Raw genomic sequence first — 17,022 nt, forward strand, 5'->3', positions numbered from 1 at the left:
ATTGTCAAAAACTGCATGCTGTAGATACATCTTTTTCACCACTCCCTGTTCTGAAAGGAACCCTGAAAATAATTTTTTTTCTTTTTTTTTTTTCTTTCCATTTGCAACACTCACTGAAAATACAGCAGCAAACACCTGGTGCGAGTGAGTGGCTCATGCCGGGAGGGTGCTGAGTGTGTGTGCTCGAGCGGCACAGGGTGCTGCTTGGAGAAAAAATCGTCTTTGGGCGATGGAAGAGGAACCTCTTGGTGGCGCTTGTGCACATCGTGTCGGTTTTTTCTTTGCCCAGTGACACCCGGTATCGATCTTCCAGCGCTCCGTGTTTTTGCTCACTGCAGTTCTTCTCCAGAAACTCAGTGTTCGGGGCCTGAAACTCTAGGCCATCTTTAATCAGGGTTTGATGTCATGAAGGGGAAAGATCAAACTGGGGCTGATTACTTTCAAATGGAAACAAAACCAAGTCACAAGGAGTTTTCTAGTTTCTTGGGGGTTTTTTTGTTTGTTTGGGTTTTTTTTGGTTTTTTTTTTTTTTAGTTGTCATTCCCTCAATAGTTTCCCTGCATTTAGTATCTTAAAATTTTCAGCCAAGTTTTGCCAATTCAGAATGTTTTGCATAGGAACATTACTAAATATTGTTCTAAGTTTCTGTTTTTTAATGTTGAATTGTACTTCCCACAGTTTATATTAAATGGTAAATATAGGTGCTTGGTAAATGGTAAATACAGGTGCTTGGATGCTGTATTGTACACACACACACATGCATATATATATATGTATATCCATTTAGATTTATGTGCATGCTCGTGCTTTAGCAAGTTATGACCCTACAAATTTATCTGACATACATCTATATCTGGCTACAACTTTTGTCATGGTGAGCATTTTTGTACATGCAAAATGTCTGTTTGTGATTACCACTCTCTTTATTATCTGTCTAATCTAAGTGCTGGATGACAAAGATAGCAGAGACCATGCCTTAGGGGACAACAATTGCATGGTGCCTGGTGTTCCTAGTGTATTTTATTTAAAAAGCTATAATGTAATATGTTTCCTTTCTCCCACCCGCAGCCTGGTAGTAGAGGTGCACCCACCTTGAGCAGAGTGGGGCCCCACTGTGTGAGCCGTACAGAAAGACAGGGTGTTTATACCAAAATGTTTGGGCTCTGGGTAGGGCACAGTTCCTGCAAAGAGGAGAAAGGAGAATTGCTGTCTCTGCCCAGGCAGGGTGGCGCAGGACAGAAATACTGCTGACGTTGCCCACAGAGAATTTTTTGCAGTTGTTGTTGGTTGTGAAGGGTCTAGCTCCAAATCTTACTCCCCAAATCAGGACTTTGGTAGGTTTCAGCCATTTGCATCCGTGGTTGCTGTAGTACTTCCCCTGATGAGTGGCCAAAGCTGTGGACATTGGTGAGCTTTGGTGTGGGTCTGTGCGCTGTGGGGTGGTGTAGTTCTGCAGTTGCATGGGCAAATAATAACCACCCCTCCACTTCTGCAGTGCTTAACAGAGAAGATGACTATAAATGAGTGTGTGAGAGAGGTGAGGTATAGAAACTCATATTTAGAACTAATTGCTACTTGTAGGGAAACGGTCAAATTTGCAGGTAGATAGTCTAATGGCCTCGAGGTTTAGACACCTGTTACTTGTCAAAATAAATTATTATTAAATAATAATTTGTAGTAAAACATTTTTAGAAGTAAAATCAAGAGACCCCGTTGCCTAAAGCTATACAATTTAAAATATTATTAAGCCTGATTTAAAATAAAGCAATGAAACAATCTGATCATGATGTCAGATTGACCTAATCAACAAATTAGTCTCTGTGTTGGATTGGAGTTAAATTACAAAGTGATTTAAATAATCAAACTAGTAGGCAGGTAATCAGTAATTAAAATGTATTTGCAGCCTCTGAAGTCAGTATTTCCAAATGTTAAAAAAATCCAGATGTTTGAAGAAGCTGACCCTGAAGCAGTTTGGGTGACATGGCTTATGATGGTATTACATCTGCAGTATTCACAAAGGTCAGAAATGATTGAAAATAGCAGCAGCAACCTTTGTTTAACATGTATTCAAACTTTTGGTCATCTTCTCTAATTTCTTCTTTCTTCTACTATTCTGCTTTCAAACTAGAAATTTACAGTTTTACCTTCCAGAACTTGACACAGAAAAGTAAACCTGAAGAGGCTCATAAAAGAAACCCCTGTCTGAAATACATTTTAAACACTCTTGTCTTCTCCACATGTATTTTTTCTTTCTCAGTACATGCAAATGCATACATGTAATATAGGTTGAGGTAAGTTTTAGAACTGCCTGGTACATTTATTTATTATTTTAGGGTTTTGAAGGTTTTTTAAAATTATTTTATTTTTAATTATTAGCATTTTTTTCTGTTAAATTCGGCTCTCTGTTGTCTGTATGACTAATTAATCTCAGCTTCCCTCTCCCCAAATGCAGATTTCCTTGCATTTTTCCAACCTGTGGCTTGGTTCGATCGAGTTTCAACCCTACCTAGAAATGCTCCGTCTAGTAGTTAATATTTATATTCTGCAAGCCAGTTGGGTCAGAGCCATACGGCTCAGCACTCTACTGCCTGTGATAACTCTGCCCAAATAGTTTGTGAGCTGAACCATGAACCATTGTGGCTGAGGCGGTAGCTGGGAAGGAGTGTGAGTAAGGCAGGCTAACAGCATGCTGAGGGAGGGTGCAATGCCTTGTTGCGCACCAGCTTGGCTTCTTTGCCTGCAAAAAAGGAGACTGCTGTCCCACCTCAAAGCTCATTGTGGCTTTGCAGAGCTAGAAATCCTGCTCCTGACCAAAGGCACACTTCTGCGTGAGTTAGCGGGACTGTTCATGGCATTTGTGCTGCAGTAAGGGAGGCATGATGTAGTATCAGGAAAACAATTGTGCTTTTTTCCTACCTTATTATCTTCTGGAGAGTTTGCAACGTGCTAGAGCAGCAGCTTTGCTAGACAGAAAGCTTGCTTGGCAGCTTTATTGTGCACCTTTATTCAGGTACTCTTGTACTGTTCGTATGTGATACGAAAAGTGCTGCAGGCTGGAACTTGACAGTGAATTACACCTAGCCAACAGATCTGACCTTGGGCTCCAAGTCGATACTTGTTCTTCTGGTCTGGTTGAAGCTCTGCTGGTTTTGAGGGAAGCAAGTGTCTCACAACCCATGTCCCCAACTAGTATGAAGCTGGCTTGACTGACCCCTTGCAGTGAAAACTTAGATTCACGTTTGGAAAAAAAAAAAGTGAGAATGTAATTCTGTGGTTTACTTGTGTAATTTCCACCCCCACACAACCCACCCCACCCTTAAGGTTTCAGGGCAAACAGGGTTTGTTTAGTCCCTGTAACTAAAGTTGTAGCAGAAAGTGTGTTAGGGTCAGCTTAGAATTAATATTTACATCTGTAAGAAAATGGTGAAATCATGTTGTTTTGAGTAGTTCTATAAATATTGAAAAGAAAGGTACCATGGTTTACAGACATGTATCTTTTGCTACTTAATAATGTCTAGAGTTACGTATTTGGAGCTTGAAATGGTTCACACTGGAAAAGATGAACAAAGCTGAAACCAAGTTGTGTTACTTTAATCTGGTTTGGCACAAATTCTGTTGAAACGATGCTTGAAATATCAGAATAAACCCTTAAGAATGGTAATACTAGGTCAGATCAGAGCTTCACTTTAGCCTGCCATTTTGTCACCTGTGTTTTGTTCCTTTTTTCCCCTTTCTCACCCTAAGGATGATAGGCCTCTGCAGACACTGATGTCACCTGGTGCTGTGTTGCAGTCAGCCTGTGTGTGCCTTTAGTAAGAGCAGCTAATTCTGGGGTGGGATCATAAGCCCGTTGGAGAGTTAGAGCATCTTACGTGGTCAAGTGTGCAAACAGCTGCCATTCCCCCCACCCAGCCCCGAGTGTTTGTACACGCTGAGACCCTATGTGTACAGCTGCTTTCTGACAAAAGTCACTCGCTGGTTGGGATAGCCCCAAATCCACGGAGAGCCTTCCTAGGGCATCAGCCTTCCCAGCCCCAGCGAATGACTGGGTACGTGATGGCCCCTGGGTGGTGAAGGTATCATGCACAGTCCTCTGCTTGATGGGGACCTTGTGGGTGCAATCTACTGCCCTCCGAGTGCACAACCCCTCCTAATTATTTCCAGTGACAGGGTCAGCCACCTCTCCCTGCCATTAGCTCATCTAATCAACAGTCTTAACAAGGACATTTCTCTTCTGCCTGATTCAAAAAGGACCTCCTGACAGTTCCCAGGGAACCTTTGTCCCTTCCTCAGTGGCTCCCACCTGTCGAGACCTCAGCAGCCTGCTTCCCTGCGTGCTTTGGGATCCCTCCCTCTGCTTCTTGTCACTGGCCACGGGCAGTTTACGGCACTGTTAAGCTCCCCCTTTTACTATAGAAATACCATCTTCCAACATGGCTACTTAAATCCAGAGTGCTGTGATCAAAATGGAAGGAATGGAGAGGGGAACCTTAGAGGAATTTGGGCCCTGGTGCGAGGTGGTGTTAGTTAATGTCAGCCTTGGTGCCTGTGCTTGCACTGAGTGTGCTTTGGCACCGAAGATGATCTGGTTGCGGTTGGCCTGAGATGTAATGAGCCTGCTAAGTGATCGGAAAGATGGAAGGAATGTGTGACATCTGCGTATCTGGGTCTGTAACTGCAGTTCCCGCATGAAGACGTGCCAGCCTCTGCACAGCTTTGGGGATTAAGGCATAGCTCCTCACGGGGGACAGGGAAGAGTCTAATTCTCGTAGAAAATTGCTTTTGTTCTTTGGCCATGCACCCGTATCTGTGGAGGACATTTGCCCTGAGTTCCTGAGGAGGGCTTTTGTGTTAGATCTGTGTTGCCTGCCTGGTATAATTATACTCGTTATTTTACTATCCTTCTTACTCAGGCTTTGGGTGGGACTGCCAAGACTGAAAGGAATCTGTGTAGCTCTTCTGACTGCAAAGGGAAAATAATCGGACTTTACAAAATAATGTCATTGGATATATTTGTCTGTGCTTTTGAACTGTTTTGACAACAAATTTCCCCCCTTTGCTATCTACCAAAGTTCCAGATGCGGCTAAACTCACTCCTGCTCACTGAAAACCAGAGCAGCTCTGCAGCACATATTTCATTAAGGGGAATAAGTTGAAAAAAACCCCAACAACAAAACCCAAACAAAACCCAAAGCACTAGTAGAAATAAATATGTATTATGGTGTTCAAAGCATTCTTTTTCCCCCTTGAACTATTTCTTAGACCAATCATGTGAGAAATTCATTATATGTGAGGATTTTGTAGTAGCAAAGTGAGTTAGCTGTTTGCAGACCTGCTCCTCTCTGGAAATGGGAACATGCCATATGACAGTGGGCCAGATTTTACTGTTCTAGGTATCACTGATATAGCTGTTTATTCTCTGAGCCTGGAAGAGATCCAGCAGGATTTAGTTTTATGAGGTTTAATGTAAAGGTGTTGTATTTCATGAGATGAAATCATAACACAGTGGGTTTGCAAGAATTCTGAAAGATTATTTTTTCAGAGTGTTGGCAAGCATGATTCTCCTGTGAATTACGTGTCTAAAAGAGAAATATAGATCTTCTTTCATTGGGTTGAAATGATAACTAATCCTTAATCCTTCCTAGATGGCCTGTGTCATTAATGCTGGCTATGCATTTAGAATGTGTGCAGGTAACAGCTTTAATTCTGTAACACTATGCAATGCGCAGCTGTGCCTATAGCCATAGGAGCTAGCCACGTATTTGAAATGCCTGCTGTTACTTTTGGGATATGTCTCTGAATTTTGTTTGCTTTGGGTTTTTTGGTTTGGTTTTTTTTTTGTTTGTTTGCTTTTTTTTCTAGACCTCTTAATTTTGTGAGGAAGAGAGAAGAGCATCTGGCATCTCTGACCATGATCTCTGATCGTAGTTGTAGACCTATTAGCATTATTAAGTGTATCTGTAATATGTCCATGAATACTTATGCTCGAGCAGATTTTCCTTTGGCTATTTGATTGTGGAGAATGATGGCTATTGAGAAGTTTCTCGAGGTTTCCCTTCGTATGTTGCCTCATACATTAAGCTGATGAGGTCACACTGATTTACTGGTGTCAGTTCCCAGCTACTTTTCTCTGCTTTACAGCAATGTGTGCATATGATCCCACTTTAACTTGCCTTGTTCAGGGAAAGCAGAGGGGTGGCTGTATGTAAGAGGCACAAAGCTGGGAAAAATCTGGCTTCTATTTTCCACTTTGCTTAATTCAGTGTCATTTTGAACAAATCGTTGCATCTCTGTATGTTTTGTTGTCTAGTAAAGGGGGTTATGACACCGTTATAGTCAATTCATTAATACCTGCTATGGCACCCCAGGATCCCAGCACTGGGCTCTGGAACTTACCTTATTTTTTAGCCCACCACACAGAATCACGGGATGGTCAGGGTTGGAAGGGCCCTCTGGAGATCACCTGGTCCATCCCCCTGCTAAAGCAGGTTCACCCAGAGCAGGTCGCACAGAATTGCGTCTAGGCGGTTTTTGAATGTCTCCAGAGAAGGAGATGCCACAGCCTCCCTGGGCAGCCTGTCCCAGGGCTCTGTCACCCCCAAGGTAAAGACGTTTTCCCTCATGCGCAGACGGAACTGCCTGTGCTGCAGTTTGTGCCCATTGCCCCTTGTCCTGCGCTGGGCACCTCTGAAAAGAGCCTGGCCCCGTCCTCTCGACACTCGCCCTTAAGGTATGTGTAGACACCGATGAGATCCCTCTCAGCCTTCTCCAGGCTGAGCAGGCCCAGCTCCCTCAGCCCTTCCCCGTAAGGGCGATGCCCCGGTCCCCTCATCGCCCTCGCAGCCTCCGCTGGGCCCTCTCCAGCAGTTCCCTGTCTCTCTTGACCTGGGGAGCCCAGAACTGGACCCAGTACTCCAGGTGTGGCCTCACCAGGGGGCAGGTAGAGGGGCAGGACAACCTCCCTCGACCTGCTGGCCATGCTCCTCCTAATGCACCCCAGGATGCCACTGGCCCCTTGGCCACCAGGGCACCCTGCTGGCTCACAGGCAACTTGCTGCCCACCAGAACTCCCAGGTCCTTCTCCGCAGAGCTGCCCCCCAGCAGGTCAGCCCCAGCCTGTACTGGTGCGTGGGGTGGCTCCTCCCCAGCGGCAGGACCCTCCGCTGGCCTTTGTTGAGCTTGATGAGGTTCCTCTCCACCCAGCTCTCCAGCCTGTCCAGGTCTCGCTGAGTGGCAGCGCAGCCTCCTGGTCTGTCAGCCGCTCCTCCCAGCTGTGTCCCATCAGCAAACTTGCTGAGGGTGCCCTCTGTCCCTTCAGCCAGGTCATGATGGATACGCTGAGCAGGACCGGAGCCAGTCCCGACCCCTGGGGAACACCACCAGCTACAGGCCTCCAGCCAGACTCTGCGCTGCTGATCACAACCCTCCAAGCTCTGCCATTCAGCCAGTTCTCGACCCACCTCGCTGTCCACCCATCTAACCCACACCTCCTGAGCTTACCTGCGAGGGTGTTATGGGAGACGGTGTCAAAAGCCTTGCTGAGGTCAAGGTAGACAACACCCATGGCTCTCCCCTCATCTACCCAAGCAGTTATTCTATCCTAGAAGGCTATTATTTTTGTCAGGCATCATTTCCCCTTGGTGAATACGTGTTGACCACTCTTGATAACCTTCTTTTCGTGCACATGCTTTGAGGTGACCTCCAGAATGAGCTGTTCCATCTCTTTCCAGGGATGGTGGTGGGGCTGAGCAGCCTGTAGCTTCCTGGGTCCTTCTTTTTGCCCTTTTTGAAGGCTGGAGTGACACTGACTTTCCTCCAGCCCTCAGGCACCTCTCCTGTCCTCCATGACCTTTAAAGACGATGGAGAGTGGCTTGGCAATAACATCTGCCAGCTCCCTCAGCACTTGGGTGCACCCCATTGGGACCCATGGATTTGTGGGTGTCAGGTTTGTTTATATGATCTCTGACCTGATCCTTCTCAACCAAGGGAAAGCCTTCCTTTCTCCAGATTCCCTCTCTGGCCTCCAGGGTCTGGGAAAACCTGAGGGCTGGCCTTGGCAGTGAAGACTGAAGCAAAGAAGGCATTCAGTAACTCTGCCTTCTCTGTCCTTTGTCATCAGGGCACCCACCTCATTCAGCACCAGGTCCGCATTTTCCCAAGTCATCCTTTTCCTGCTCAGGTACCCGAGGAAGCCCTTCTGGTTGTCCTTGACTTACCGCATGAGATTTAATTCCAACCAGACCTTAGCCTTCCTCATTGCCTCCCTGCATGTTCTGACATCATATCTATATTCATCCCAAGTGGTCTGTCCATTTTTCCAAATCCCGTAAACTTCCTTCTTCTGTTTGATTTTTGCCAGAAGCTGCTTGCTCATCCATGCAGGCCTCCTGCCCTCTTTGCTTGATGTCTTGCTCATAGTGATGCACCTGTCTTGAGTTTGGAGGAAGTGATGCTTCAATATTAGCCAGCTCTCTTGGGGAGGGGATGCTCAGCCCTGTTACCTGTCGAAGCAGGGTTTGGGTTTGGCTGTACAAATGTTCACGGATACAGCAAAACCTCTGATGTTCCCTTTTAGGACAGCATGTCTTCTGCCCATGAGGGAAGTTGGCACCTTGCTGCTCACAGTTCATTATTTTAAAGTGTACTCAGACATTTGTGTAGGAAGAACATATTTCATAAGGAGGGAACAAAATCTGACTACTTCAGATGGCTCTATTTTTAGGAGCTATTTTTGGAGCATTTACAGCTTAATGTGTATTTGAACCCGGGTCACTTGGTGGTATCATCATGCTGTTGGTATTGCTCATGGTGAGAAGAGGCAGTGTATCAGTTACTTCCCTAACACTCATCAGTTCCTTTAATTTTCTCATGCCTAAATTTGAGGTGATAGAAATGTGTAGGTATGTGTTACTTTTTGGGTTAGATTTACATAAATCAAATATGGGCCTGACTTCTTGTGATGGTGTTAACAAGATACAGCTCTTTCCCATCTGTGGATACCAAATCAGGACAGTTTTTTTAAAAGTTTTCCCCTTTTGCTAAATTGGCAGTTCATTGAGGGTGATGCCATTCAGTATTTACAAACATACTCCTTTGGAGAAGGGGACTTTATGCCCTGCAGTCCTCACGTGGTGGCTGGGAGCTGAAGTGCAAAATGTCTGTCTTCAAGCCGAGCACCCATAAATCAAGGACTGCTTTTGAAGGTATAAGTCAGGGTAGCTCAAATTGTGACTTATTATAGATGGATTTCAGCACAATGTGTTCTGAGTTATTGGGTGTCCTTTGCAAGTTGCTAATCCCGCAGATGAAGTGACTGGAAGAACAAGGATGGGCCTGACTCCACAGAGGTAAGGTATTTCCTGCATTAGGTTTTATTTTGTATTTCGGTGAAGAATCATTGCACAGAAACACTTGTGGAAATATTACAAGCTACAAACTAGTATGAATTAAATCATACATTTAATTGTGACCCCCTGAACAGGAAGAAGGAGGTGAGGCTCTCAGACAGCTGGAAGGAGCCTCGTGTTCACAGGCTCTGGTCCTCATGGGAGGCTCCAGCCACCCCAGTATCTGCTGAAGGAACAATGCAGCAGGGCACAAGCAATGCAGGTTTCTGCAGTTCATTGATGGTAAAAGTCTAATGCAGGTTGTCGAGGAGCCAGTGAGGGGTGATGCTGTGCTGGACCTCATACATGTAGAGAAGGGTGGGCTGGCTAGGAAAGTGTAGGCTGGGGGAAGCTTTGCCTGCAGTGGCTATGAGATGGTGGAGTTCAGGATCATGAGAGGAGGGAGCAAGGCAAATAGCAGGACTACAACCCTGGACTTCAGGAGAGAAAACTGAGGCCTGTTCAGGGACTTGCTGGGAAGAATCCCATGGAATATGACCCTGCAGAGAAGAAGGGTCCAGGAAAGCTGCTATTTTTTTTTCCAGGATCACCTCATCCTAGCTCAAGAGCAGTCCATCCTGATGAGCAGGAAATCAAGCAAAGGCAGCAGGATGCCTGCATTGAAGAACAAGTTGCTCCTAACTAAGCCCAAACATAAAAGGCAGCATACAGGAGGTGGAAGCAAGGACAGATAACCTGGGAGGCACATGGAAATGTTGTCCAAGCATGCAGGGATGGGGTTAGGAAATCCAAAGTCCACCTGGAGTTGAATGTGACAAGGGACATGAAGGGTGACATGAAGGGCTTCTACAAGTACATCAGCAATAAATGGAAGACAAGAGAGAATGTGGTGATGCTGCTGAGTGGGGCAGAGGACTTGGTGACAAAGGACACAGAAATGCCTGATGTACTCAGTGCTTTCCTCATGTGGGTCCTCACTGGGGCCAATTCTATTTAACCTCTTCATTAATGACCTAGCCACTGAGATAGGGTGCACCCTCAGCAGGTATAAAATAAAGTGTTTCATCACCTTAGGTGATACAAAACTCAGAGGAGCGGCTGGTAGACCAGGTGATTGTCCTGCTGTTCAAAGGGACCTCGATAAGGTGGAGAAATGGGCCATAAGAATCTCATGAAGTTCAAGAAAACAAAATGCGAGGTCCTGCACCTGAGGACAGGTAACCCTAGGCACCAGTGCATACTGGGCACTGACAGTCTGAAAAGCAGCTTGGCAGAGAAGGACCTGGAGGTCCTGGGAAACACCAAGCTGACTATGAGCCAGCAATGCACCCTTGTGGCAAGGAAGGCTAAGAAGTACCCTGGGATCCATTAGGAGGAGTGTTGCCAGCAGGTTGAGGGAGATGATCTTTTCCCTCTGCTCAGCACTGGTGAGGCCACACCTGGAGTGCTGTGTCTTGTTCTGGGGTCCCTGGTACAAGAGTGAAGGGCCACAAAGGTGATGAAGAGACTGGAGCATCTTTCCTGTGGAGAAAGGCTGAGAGAGCTGGGGCTCTTCGGCCTGGAGAAGAGGTGGCTTTGGGGGGTCTCATCAATGTTTATAAACACCTGGAGGGAGGGTGCATAAAGGATGGAGCCAGGCTCTTTCCAGTGGTGCCCAGTGACAGGACCAGAGGCAGCGGGCAGAAACTGAAATATAGCAGGTGCCGTCTGAACAAAAGAAGAAACCTTTTTTACTGTGAGGGCACTCAAGCCCTGGCACAGGTTTTCCAGAGAGGTTGTGGAATCTCCATCCTTGAAGTATTCAAAACTTGACTGGACGTGGCTGTGGACAACTGTCTCAAGGTGGCCCTGCTTGCGGGCTTGGACCAGGTGACTCCAGAGGTCTCTTCCTACATCAACCATTCTGTGAGTCAGTGCACTTTTAAAGCCACGAGGAGTATGGCTGCGTGGGACAGATAGAGCCAGCAGTACCTCAGGAGAAACTGGTTGTCAGGAATCTAGAGTCATCATTCTTGAGCAGTATAATTGACTGTGGGTTTTGAGGTTTTGGAACACCAGGAGTACATGGGCTCGTATTCTGAGAGCACATAAAACATAGCGCTGAGCATCCCCTGGTAAAAATAAAACAATCAAGCTAAAAGCCTGCCTGTCTCATAACAACAACATGATGAAACATGAAATGTTCTTTTCCTTGGAATTCCAATTTTCTGTGATTTATTTTGCCAGTCTGTAATCAGAAATAGCTGCTCCATCAGTGCAGGGAATGCAAATAGAGATGAGGTCAGAGTTTGACACAGAAGTGATGTATGAGCTGGAGTCAAGGAGGAATTCTGAGCTCTCGGAATAGAAAACATGCTGTAAATAATATATTTTCTTCAAGGCAAGAGGAGTTGCAAATACTTCAAATTACGGGTTATAGGGGAAAGTGAAAAGATGATTTCTAGAAGGTAGCCAATGTCAGAGCCATCGTTGATCTCTAGTGGCCATTCAGAGCAGCAAGTTGTCATTGCTTGTTAAATTTTTCAATTTTCCCTGGTCGGTATACAAGAAGATAATTAATAATGAAATCAAAGTAAAATAATAGGTGTTAGTTCAAGTTTTTTTGCTAGTGGGCCTGAGAGGAGAACTTGACTGAAAATACTGGGAGGGTAAAATAGTTTTTAGAAATTAGATTCATCTCACAAAAAATTACTTTTAAAGTATGGAAAAATATTACAGCTTTGTCTGCTCTGGAGGCAAAATATGTAGGGCTTCAGAGGAGATGAAGCCTTCTGATTGTGCTGAATCCAGTCCTTACCCTAACAGATCTTCAGGCCATTTGTTCATACTGCATGCTCCAGCCAAATTCCCTGGCTCTCTTGGGTAATGGCACCCTTTGGACACAATCTGCCATTCGTTAAGTGCTTTGCTGCAAGGAGCCCTTTTTTATTACACTGAATCACTCAAGCTTTGCTGAAAATCCCAGGTTTTGTCTGTGTGCATGTGCGTGGATATACTTGCAATAATTCCTGTATTTAAGTGTTCCCCTGTGTGTGTGCGAACGTATGTGTGTACGTGCGTGCTGTGTGTATATACATATATTCTGGTTGTGTGGGTGTATATGTATTCTGGTTGTGTGCATGCATGTGTGTGCACACAGAGGGGAGGTTGAATGCAGAAGTTGTTTTCTTCCTGTTTTACACAGCCACAGGGTGCGCATCCTCATCACAGCACATCTCTACAATTCTTTCTTTTCTATTTTAGCAGCGGGAGAAATGCATTTTAACTTTTCATGCAAACATGCAGAGATCTGTTCCTGAGCAGTGTAACTGGCTTTCCTACCAAGTGTACAGCATCCCCTGCAGTAATACCAGGTCCTTTGATTGCATATCCAGTCTTCACTCCCCTCCCTCTGCCCAGGGAGGATGAAACTGTGTGTGGAGGCTCCCACAGCTGCTGTTAGCTGTGGAAGCGCTTTTTGGGTTTCCGTCCCCCGCTTAGCTGCCAGTCTTCATATAGAAACATAGTCGCTTGGGCTGCTACCCTTCTGTCAAATGTTAATGCAGTTGGTTAGTGGGGAAAAAAAGATTAGGGGGAGGAAGTGGAGACACTTTTTCAGCTATTATATAAGCCCCATCCTTTTCAGAAATCAGGGTAAAATCTAGGTTTTTGAGGTGGGAAGGTCAAGGGGCAGTCATTGTGCTGGCATAGAAGGAGTCACTACTGCATGAAATGTAGAAACAACAGTTGCATTACTGTTTACTTTTATTGTTTCATTTTTTACTTTTTTTTTTCCTTAAGACTTGTTTTCTTGTCATAGCAAAGAATCAAAGAAAATCAGAAGATTAATTAAGTGGCATATACTTTTCTTCTATAATTCATCAGCTTTTCCATTGCAAGAACATCCCAGACTTCTGGAATCTGTCTGTTCAGTTACTGTAAACCTGGGGTTTAGCCTCCTGTTGCCATAACAATTCTCTCTGCAGGAGCAATAGGAGCTTGAGTGATCGATGAGATCTCAACTTCCTATCCTTATTCAGCCCAGGAAGAACACAGCGCTGGGATAACTGACCCATCATTTCAGAGCAACGTGTAGGAAATCTGGCACTTTGCATCTTACAGCAGTTCTCTGGTGGAGCTGCACTGACTTGAAGCTGGGTTTATACGGGTATGTTTGGGAATTCAAAATCGGGCTTCTTTATTTTAGCTGACACAAAAGAAGGGGAGAAGTTGCTGTAGGCAATTGTAGCTCCTCAAGCTTGGAAGTGATATCTTGGATAGTTTCTGTGGAATAAGGGAGGAGCTGTGGATGACTTAATACTGGACAGGGACCTTTTCCACCAAAGTTTAATACAGAAATCTTTTCGACTGTAGTTGTGCAAAGCAAATGGGAGCAGTGCATTCAACAAAACAATTCCTACAGCAATAATCACATCAGTCAAGAAGCAGCCCAAACATAGTGTTCTGATTAGGAACTGTGTAACAGGAGATGATGAAGGGGCTGGAAGTCTCAGCTCCCTCTCTTGTTTGGGAATTTCTTCTTTTTCTTTTGGAGTGACTTCCCTCTTCTTCAGCCCTTTGCCTTTGCCTATACCTTTCTGGCTGTATTATACAAAGTGTATTAACTACTCTGTTGGTTTTGATCCCCCAAATTTGCATGGTGACACAGAGGCTGCAGGGTCATCATGTAGTCTGGGCACTAACTGTCATGGGAGAGTTTTGGCTCCTGAATTCCCATAAGTGATTTCAGGCAGGTGTTACTCAAATCACCAGCTGGCACGGTGAAAAGGTTATAGGAGGCAAAGCATATTCGTAAGATGCCATTTCCCCTCAATCTCTTTTCCAGTAGGATGTCACCACCTATTACACTAGCATACCCTAGATGATGTAAAATTAAGGATTTCGGGCCTAATCTCAAGTTCTGTGTCACACTTCCAAGGAGAAGTGGCCCTTTGGCATGTCCAGTCATGCTGGCCATCCAAATTAGTGCCAGAGTTTCATAGGAAAGGTATTGCATGTTTCCCAAAGTATTCGGTGTAGATCACGTACTTCTGCAGACGTTTGGTAGAAGCCAAAGGGGCTGCCTGTATTGATTTACTCACAGGGCTTGGAGAGGGCTGTGGGAGTCAGAGTAAACCTCTGCTCAGTAATTTCTTGGACTCTGCAGGGGAATGTGAGTGAGTATCTGCCTGGAGGGAGAGAGAAACCCAGGGTTTTAAGGAAGATCACAATCTGACTTCTCTTCGATCTGTGAAACTAATACACTTCTTATGCAGAACACCTCTAGCTGTGGGGTTTTCACCTCCCCTGGCTTCCTGTGAAGATGTCTGGAGTGTTTTCTTTATGGTACAGTCTGTGCAAGGTTCTATTGATGAATTAGGTAATGTTTGAGTTTTATGTGAAAATTTGTGCAATTATCTCTCAGAGCTAAGGAGAAGGCCAACACATCCATCTTTGATCAAGTACACATGGTTTTGTTTTCCACTCTTCTGCACATGCAAACTTTAGTGCTTTTTAAGTTGTACTCACGTAGAAGTTGCTGTATGTGCCATGCAAGCTTTTTGATAAATCAGACTAGAACATGATTGAGTGTTCATGATCCACTGAAAACTTCTGCAATTTTTGCTACAGAGTCCAAATGCAGTGCCTTTGGAAGCATAATATAGCTACACGAGTTTAGGTTCTAATTTCCAAGATGTACTAATGGAAGAAATTAGTTCTTCTAAATATTGGAGAATACATCTCTGGCTAGCAGAAATTCTTGAAACTGATTTCCCTTTGCAAACCACACTGGTGATTCAAGCTGAAGAATGCTTTAAGCCTTTTGTCTGTAAGGTACACATCTTATGTAGGCTTCTGTTTTAATTTACTGCACTTGTAGGCAGGTTTTTCAAACTAGTCACAGTGGTCTCTTATAAATCACAAGAAATAGTCCACCCTCAATACCCTTTCCAGCCCTGCACAATGAGTCAAGGCTTGTCAAAGACCATTTTAGAAATCTTGAATAAATCTGACATTATGTTGAGACAGCTGTTAAATATATTTCTTTTTTTTCCCCCAGGTTTCCTTTCCCTCACTATGAACAATGCAATTGGTTTAGTGCTATTTTTAGCCCAACTTTTCATTTCAGTCATATGTATTCCTGCCTTCCATGCACACTTAAGTTAATTTATTCTAACATGAAAAATACTGGGAAAGTCACTACCCCCCACAAAAAGATTTTTACAAGCTGAACTGGAGGCTAGCTGTTGCACATATACACTCCAGATGCCCAAGCCCACCATTAAAGGAATAAAATCTGATTTCAGGGTGCAGTCTGACTCTTATGCACATCTTTCCTGAAAATGAATGCCTCTTCGAAACAAAAATCTCAGCAGACATGCCTAAACTAAGCATGTGTCTGAGGGCACTTCAGTGTGGAAGGGAGAGTGGAAATCTGCTGAACTTCCTACTTCTTTAATAGGTTTTTACCTAGCATGAGAGAGTAGTGATGGTGGTGGTTTTTTTTTTTTTATGTTGGGGTTTTTTGTTCGTTTTTTGTTTGTTTGGTTTTTTTTTAAGGAAGCTGATAGTGAAAAACAGAGGCTTCCTCCTGCTTGTCACTGGGAACCCAGTCTCTCTGAAGCTGGTGGGAATGTTGGTGTTCCTCCATGAGAGCATGAGCTCATCATCCTTAGTTGGTGGTAATCTCCTTTCCCTTTGCAAGTGCCCCTTTCTGTTCCTGCTTTTCCTTTGTAGTCTGGCCTGAAGGTGAGAATTTCAAACCAGCATGCTATTGCATGTGGGGTGAGATACCTGCAGTCTCCCAAGAGGCTTGTTTTCCAGCACCAGACCTCTGGTGTTCTTCAAGGGTGAGCAGGAATGGTGCACTTTTGCTTGAGGACAGAGGTGTACCCACTGAGCTCAGGTAGTTGGGCAAAGACCCATGTTCCCAAGTGATGTGCCAGTGATGGATGCATCACTAATGGTGATTGCTGGTGTGTCAGGAATGGGGCAAATGTGGTGGGTCACAGTAACCCGTCTGTGCTGGTAGTTAAATATATGGTATGCTCTGCTTTCTGTTTCTAAGTCAAGGAATAACATGACTAGCTTGGGGAAAAAAATGGAGAACTGTAACTCCTCTATTGTTGCCTTTCCAAAGGGGATTAAATAAGACAATAACTAATAAATAATATACAGAGCTTATGGGTCTGTCTTCAATCGGAGTTTAAACAAAGAGGTCTGGGCTTTTTAAGTGCCTCCTCAAATGTGCAGCTCTCTGGAAACGTTTCGTGCCAGAACATCCCTGGCATTGCAACAGACTGTGCTTCCTCCCCGGGCAGCAGTGGCTGGGCCTGGTGCGCTGGGGTGAGCAAGGGAGATGATGGGGTGGTGGTGACAAAGCGGTGCCACCGCACTGTCCCTGTCACGGCATCACAGCTCTGTGTGTGGGCAGCACCGTGTGTGGTGTGGGCCAGCACCATGTCACCGAGGCACCTGTGCCCTAACTGGCTGCTGCAGCCCTGCTCCTGCCAGCGGGGGGACAGCCCCTGCACCCTGTCAGGAGGACCCTGGGGTGCCGGCTGGCTCCTGCACAGGGTGAAGGAGCAGGAGTGTGTCGGGTGGTGTTGCAGAAATACTTTCTGGGTCTGGCTGCTGGTCACTGGAGAGAGTCACAAAGTTAGAGAGGTAATTGAGGCTGTGAGGTAGAAACTG

Source organism: Falco peregrinus, chromosome 2 (assembly GCF_023634155.1).
Source record: "Falco peregrinus isolate bFalPer1 chromosome 2, bFalPer1.pri, whole genome shotgun sequence".
In the NCBI taxonomy this organism is placed as follows: Eukaryota; Metazoa; Chordata; class Aves; order Falconiformes; family Falconidae; genus Falco; species Falco peregrinus.